At 43.7% G+C, this 6,233-nt stretch overlaps 1 protein-coding gene across 1 annotated transcript in view; it reads left to right on the top strand.

Annotated features, from left to right (window-relative positions):
• Positions 1-6,233, top strand: part of LOC129713156 (cytosolic purine 5'-nucleotidase-like) — a 219,023-nt gene that overhangs the window by 433 nt on the left and 212,357 nt on the right. The window lies entirely within an intron of this gene.

The raw sequence follows: 6,233 nt of genomic DNA, 5'->3' as shown, positions 1-6,233 counted from the left end.
TATCTGAAGTACACGACCGAGCAATCAATGTCCTTTCAATTGCCTACCCACTTAATTACAGCCACAAGTAGAGTTCGATACAACTTCCCAAGCCGACCAAAATGCCCCATCTACTGGTCCCACATGGACAGGAAAGGTTTAACAAATAGACACAAATTGCTGGAGTAACAGCGCTCCAGGCAGCATCTCTGGGGATAAGGAATGGGTGATATTCCTGGGTCTGGCCGGGTTGGGTGATATTTCGGGTCGAGACCCTTCTTCAAATTGAAACGTCATCCATTTCTTCTCTGCAGTTCCTTCCTACACAAAGGCTTAACCTATCATATCTTTCCTATCCATTTACTTGAAGACTGAAACAGGTGAATTTATTATGGGGAACTTTGGATCCGTCTTCACTAAGGAAGACACAAGCAATCTCCCTGATGTGCTAGTGGCCAGTGGAGGAACTGAAGGAAATTCGCATTAGGCAGGAATAGTGTTGGGTAGATTGATGGGACTGAAGGCTGGAAAAAAACATCAGCCCCCACAATTAAATTGTGGGTTACGGAAATGACTGAGACCTTGCATTTGGAAAAAATAAGACTTGTCTTAATTGACAAAACAGACTTTTTGTTAGAATATGGTCTCCATTTATTGAATTTTTGAAAATTTGGGTTAACAAATAATCAAGGTTGAAACTGAATGAATAGTTACACTCAACATTTCCTAGATCTAATATCTCCATTATTTTGTCATTGGTGGTCTCTCTCTGCGTCTCCTTTAATTTTTCTCTTCTTCTCTCTATTACTTTCTGTCATCTCTTTCTCACTTTATCTTTAAAGGGGTCACAGCTTAAGGATAAGGGGGAAATCCTTTAAAACCGAGATGAGAAGAACTTTTTTCACACAGAGAGTGGTGAATCTCTGGAACTCTCTGCCACAGAGGGTAGTTGAGGCCAGTTCATTGGCTATATTTAAGAGGGAGTTAGATGTGGCCCTTGTGGCTAACGGGATCAGAGGGTATGGATAGAAGGCAGGTACGGGATACTGAGTTGGATGATCAGCCATGATCATATTGAATGGCGGTGCAGGCTCGAAGGGCCGAATGGCTTACTCCTGCACCTAATTTCTATGTTTCTATATTTACTCTTTAAAAAAAAAAACTGAAGCTATGTAAAAAATCTGTAATTAAATTGTCACTTATTATTATTTGTACATATGCTTCTAAAAAAAATATCCCAGGGTACTTAAGGAAGTGGCTCTAGAAATCGTGGACGCATTGGTGATCATTTGCCAATATTCTATAGATTTAGGGTCAGTTCCTGTGGATTGGAGGGTAGCTAATCTTATCCCACTTTTTAAGAAAGACAGGAGAGAGAAAACAGGGAATTATAGACCAGTTAGCCTGACCGGTGGTGGGGAAGTTGCTGGAGTCAATTATAAAAGATGCAATAACAGGACATTTGGAAAGCAGCAACAGGATCGGTCCGAGTCAGCATGGATTTACAAAGAGGAAACCATGCTTGACTAATCTTCTGAAGTTTTAGAGGATTCAACTAGGAAAATGGACAAGGGAGAGCTAGTGTACCTGGACTTTCAGAAAGCATTTGATAAGGTCCCACATAGGAGATTAGTGGGCAAAATTAGAGCACATGGTGTTGGGGTTAGAGTGCTGACATGGATAGAAAATTGGATGGCAGACAGGAAACAAAGAGTAGGGATTAATGGATCCCTTTCAGAATTGCAGGCAGCGACTAGTGGGGTACCCCAAGGCTCGGTGCTGGGACCGCAGCTATTTACAATATACATCAATGATTTAGATGAAGGGATTCAAAGTAACATCAGCAAATTTGCAGATGACACAATGCTGCGTGGGAGTGTGAACTGTGAGGAGGATGCTATGAGGATGCAGGGTGACTTGGACAGGTTGGATGAGTGGGCAGATGCATGGCAGATGCAGTTTAATGTGGATAAATGTGAGGTTATCCACTTTGGTGGCAAAAACAGGAAGGCAGAATATTATCTGAATGATGTCAAGTTGGGAAAAGGGGAAGTACAAAGAGATCTGGGGGTCCTTGTTCATCACTCACTGAATGTAAGCATGCAGGTACAGCAGGCAGTGAAGAAAGCTAATGGCATGTTGGCCTTCATAGCAAGAGTAGTTGTTTATAGGAGCAAATTGTAATTGTAATTGTACAATTCTGCAATTGTACAGGGCCCTAGTGAGACTTAGTGTGCAGCTTTGGTCTCCAAATTTGAGGAAGGACATTCTTGCTATTGAGGGGGTGCAGCGTAGGTTCACAAGGTTAATTCCCGGGATGGCGGGACTGGTATATATATGTTTTAGAATGGAGCGGCTGGGCTTGTATTCATAGGGAATTTAGAAGGATGAGAAGGCATCTTATTGAAACATATAAGGTTATTAAGGGATTGGATACGCTAGAGGCAGGAAACATTTTCCCAATTTTGGGGGAGTCCAGAACCAGGGGCCACAGTTTAAGAATAAGAGGTAGGCCATTTAGTACGGAGATGAGGAAAAACATTTTGTACCCAGAGAGTTGTGAATCTGTGGAATTCTCTCCCTCCGACGGCAGTGGAGGCCAATTCTCTGGATGCTTTCAAGAGAGAGTTAGATAGAGCTCTTAAAGATAGCGGAGTCAGGGAATATGGCACGAAGGCAGAAACAGGGTACTGAATGTGGATGATCAGCCATGATCACAGTGAATGGCGGTGCCGGCTCAAAGAGCCAAATGGCCTACTCCTGCACCTATTGTCTATTGGAACTGTGAGGCTGCATTGCTCATCTGCCCAACACTGACATTTGTGAGGTGTGTCAAGGGCTTTGCAAGCGACTGGTAGAGATCTGAAGAGTGTTGTAGAACGGAGAGATCTGGCAGTTTGCACCCCAGCAGTATGAACATAGACTGCTCTAATTTCAGGTAGTCCCTACTTTCTCCTCCCCTTCTCAGCTGTCCCTCGGCCCACTGGCTCCACCTCTTCCTTTGTTCTTCCCGCCCCACCCTCACATCAGTCTGAAGAAGGGTTTCGACCCGAAACGTTGCCTATTTCCTTTGCTCCATAGATGCTGCCTCATCCGCTGAGTTTCCAGAATTTTTGTCTACCTGGGAGTACAGTTGAAGGTGGTGAATCAGGTGGACAGGGTGGTAAATAAGGTGTTTGGCGAGCTTGTTTTTATTGGGAAGAGTAATTGGTACAAAAGTTGGGACATTATGATATACAAGTCATTGATGGAAGCACATTGGAGTTCTGTATTCAGTTCTGGTTGCTGATCTATAGGAAGTTGGAAAGGATGCAGAAGATATTCACCAGAGTGTTACACTGAACTTTTTTTCTCATTTATTATATTGTTTACAGAGTGCTATGCTTACATATTCTCTTGTGTTGTTGCAAGTAAGAATTCCGTTGTTCTATCTGGGACATATAACAATAAAGCACTCTTGACATGGATGTGGGTTTGAGTTGTAGGGATAGGCTGGAACATTTCTCTTTGGAGCCTAGGAGGCTGGCATTATATGTGTACAACATCATGTGGAGCATGGATAACGTGAACGCTCACGGTCTTTTTCCCAGGGTAGAGGATTCCAAAACTAGAGGGCATCTGCTCAGGCTGAGAAGGGAGAGTGCGAAGGACCAAATGCAGACAAATGGAACTGACTCGTATGCCAATTTGTCCAGCACGGACAAGGTGGACCGAAGGGCCTTTCCCCATGCTATATAGCTATAGCATTCATAACTGTGGTGCTTGATATCAACATGAAATCAATGGGTTGAATGTCCACATTTTGTGTCACTATAACTAAGTCACATCTTTAGCATTTGTAACAAAATTGTTAAGAGAAGTTAATGGCAGAATTGTCGAGGAATACTGATCAATGTCCTAGCACTTTTTAACAGAGGTGACCATGGTGATAGGAGATGGTCCAGTTAACATCTTCTGACATTACATCGATCTTGAAATGGTTTCTGGCAGTTGTAAATGTGACTCATTAATTCAATAAAGAAAGGAGCGAAAAGGCATGGAACCACACACACAAGGTGGAGATCTATAATACTGGTGTGTGGTCAGAATGCTATCAAAATAATATGATTCAACTCAAGAAAGGGAAATTGTGTTTGATTAATCTATTGGAGTTTGTGAGAATGTTTCAATTATATAAGGTAGAACCAGTTTCCAAAGGCTAAGATGTTGGCAGGAAGTTGGAGAACAAGATTTGGATGAGGGGGAGTGGAGATAATATAACAGTGTGGAATTAATAGTGGGTGAACTGATAGAAACAAGGACTAGAAATGAACAGGCCCTTCTCGAATTGGCAGGCTATGAAAAGTGCATCTGTCATCTCTATTAACTTCACTACCAATTTATATCCTGCACTCAAATTCGACACCTCCCTCCCCTTTCTTGATCTCACTGTCTCCTTCACAGGAGATAGACTATCAACTAACGTCCATTACAAACCCACTGATTCCCACAACTATCGCAACTTCACTTCTTCCCACCCTGCTTCCCCTAGTCCCAATTTCCCCGTCTACGCCACAACTGCGCCCAAGATGAGGTGTTCCATACCAGGATATCCGAGATGTCCACATTCTTTAGAGAATGGGGGTTCCTCTCTTCCATCATAGATGAGGTCCACACACGTGTCTGCTCAGTGCTCCACAGCTCCACCCTTGCTTCCCCCCCACCCTCAGTCACAACAGGGACGTCCCCTAGTCCTTACCTTACATCCCATCAGCCGCTGCATACAACACATAATTCTGCAACATTTTTACCACCTCCAACGGGATCCCACCACTAGTCACATCTTCCCATCTCCACCGCTTTCCGCCTTCCGCAGAGACCGTTCCCTACATAACTCCCTGGTTAACTCATCCCTTCCCCCCCAAAACCACCCCCTCCCCAGGTACCTTCTCCTGCAACTGCAGAAGATGCCACAGCTGTCCCTCAACTCTATCCATGGACCCAGACAGTCCTTTCAGGTTAGGCAGAGGTTCAATTGCACCTCCAACAACCTCATCAACTGTATCCGTTGTTCAAGATGTGGACTCCTATAGAGACCGAACGCAGCATGGGTGATCGTTTCACTGAACACCTTCACTCAGTCCGCCTGGACTTACCTGATCTCCTGGTTGCTAAACACTTTAATTCCCCTTCCCATTCCCACACTGATCTTTCTGTCCAAGGCTTCCTCTATTGTCAGAGTTAGGCTAAACGCAAATTGGAGGAACAGCATCTCATATTTTACTTGGCCAGCTTACAACCCAGTGGTATGAATATTGATTTATCTAACTTCACAACCCCTGCATTCCCTCTCTCTCCACCCCTTCCATAACCAAGGTACACCAACTTTTCGTTAGGCGAGAACATTCCTGTTTCCTTAATCATTGTTGCTTTTTTGCACATCCTTCATCCATTTGTTCTATATCTCTCCAGCATTTTGTGTCTATGTCTGTTCACCGTCTGTATGTGATTTGGCTGAGGAGCTCAATTGTTATATTTACAGGTTTGCTGCTGACGGAAAATGTGAGCAGCTATTAAGACGCAAAGAAAATTCAGGAGGACATAGAAAAGGAACAAAATAATTATACCTTGAAGAGATATAATAAAATAATTATATCGGTCCATGCTGAGACCACATTTGGAGTATTGGTACAATTTTGGAAAATAGTGCTTGTTAATGGGGAGTAGAGTGAAAATTTGCCTCGCTGATTTCTGGGGTGGTGGGTCTGTCAATTGAGAGATAAGTAAGTGGACTAGGCCACTGCTGCCTGGAATTTATGGATGTGACCTAATTGGAGAATAGAAATAGCCTATTCATGGGAAAGATGTTCTCATGGCTGAGGAATCTAGAACCACTGGTCACAGACTCCAATTAATGGGTTGGCCATTTATTACTGAAATGAGGAAAATTTATTCATTCATAAAATAGTAAATGTTTGCAATGTTTTTGTTTGTGGGTTGAAGGGCCCAATGTCGCACGTCACAGCGGCCTCTGCCTTTTTTTTATTGTTTGTCTCGTTTAAATGTAGTTATAGTGTGTTTTTTTTAAACTGAGTATGTGTGTGTGGGGGGGGGGGGGGGGGGGGGGGGGTGGTGGAAACTTTTAAATCTTTCCCCTGCACGGAGAACCCGATCTCTGTCGGGTCTCCGTTGTCTTTGGGGCCTAGCACCGTGGAGTGGCCTCCAACCGGAACGACCTGCGACCTGTGGACTTACTTACCATCGCGGAGCTGGCC

Source organism: Leucoraja erinacea, chromosome 35, assembly GCF_028641065.1.
Source record: "Leucoraja erinacea ecotype New England chromosome 35, Leri_hhj_1, whole genome shotgun sequence".
Classification (NCBI taxonomy): Eukaryota; Metazoa; Chordata; class Chondrichthyes; order Rajiformes; family Rajidae; genus Leucoraja; species Leucoraja erinaceus.
This window is presented reverse-complemented; position numbering and strand designations above follow the sequence as displayed.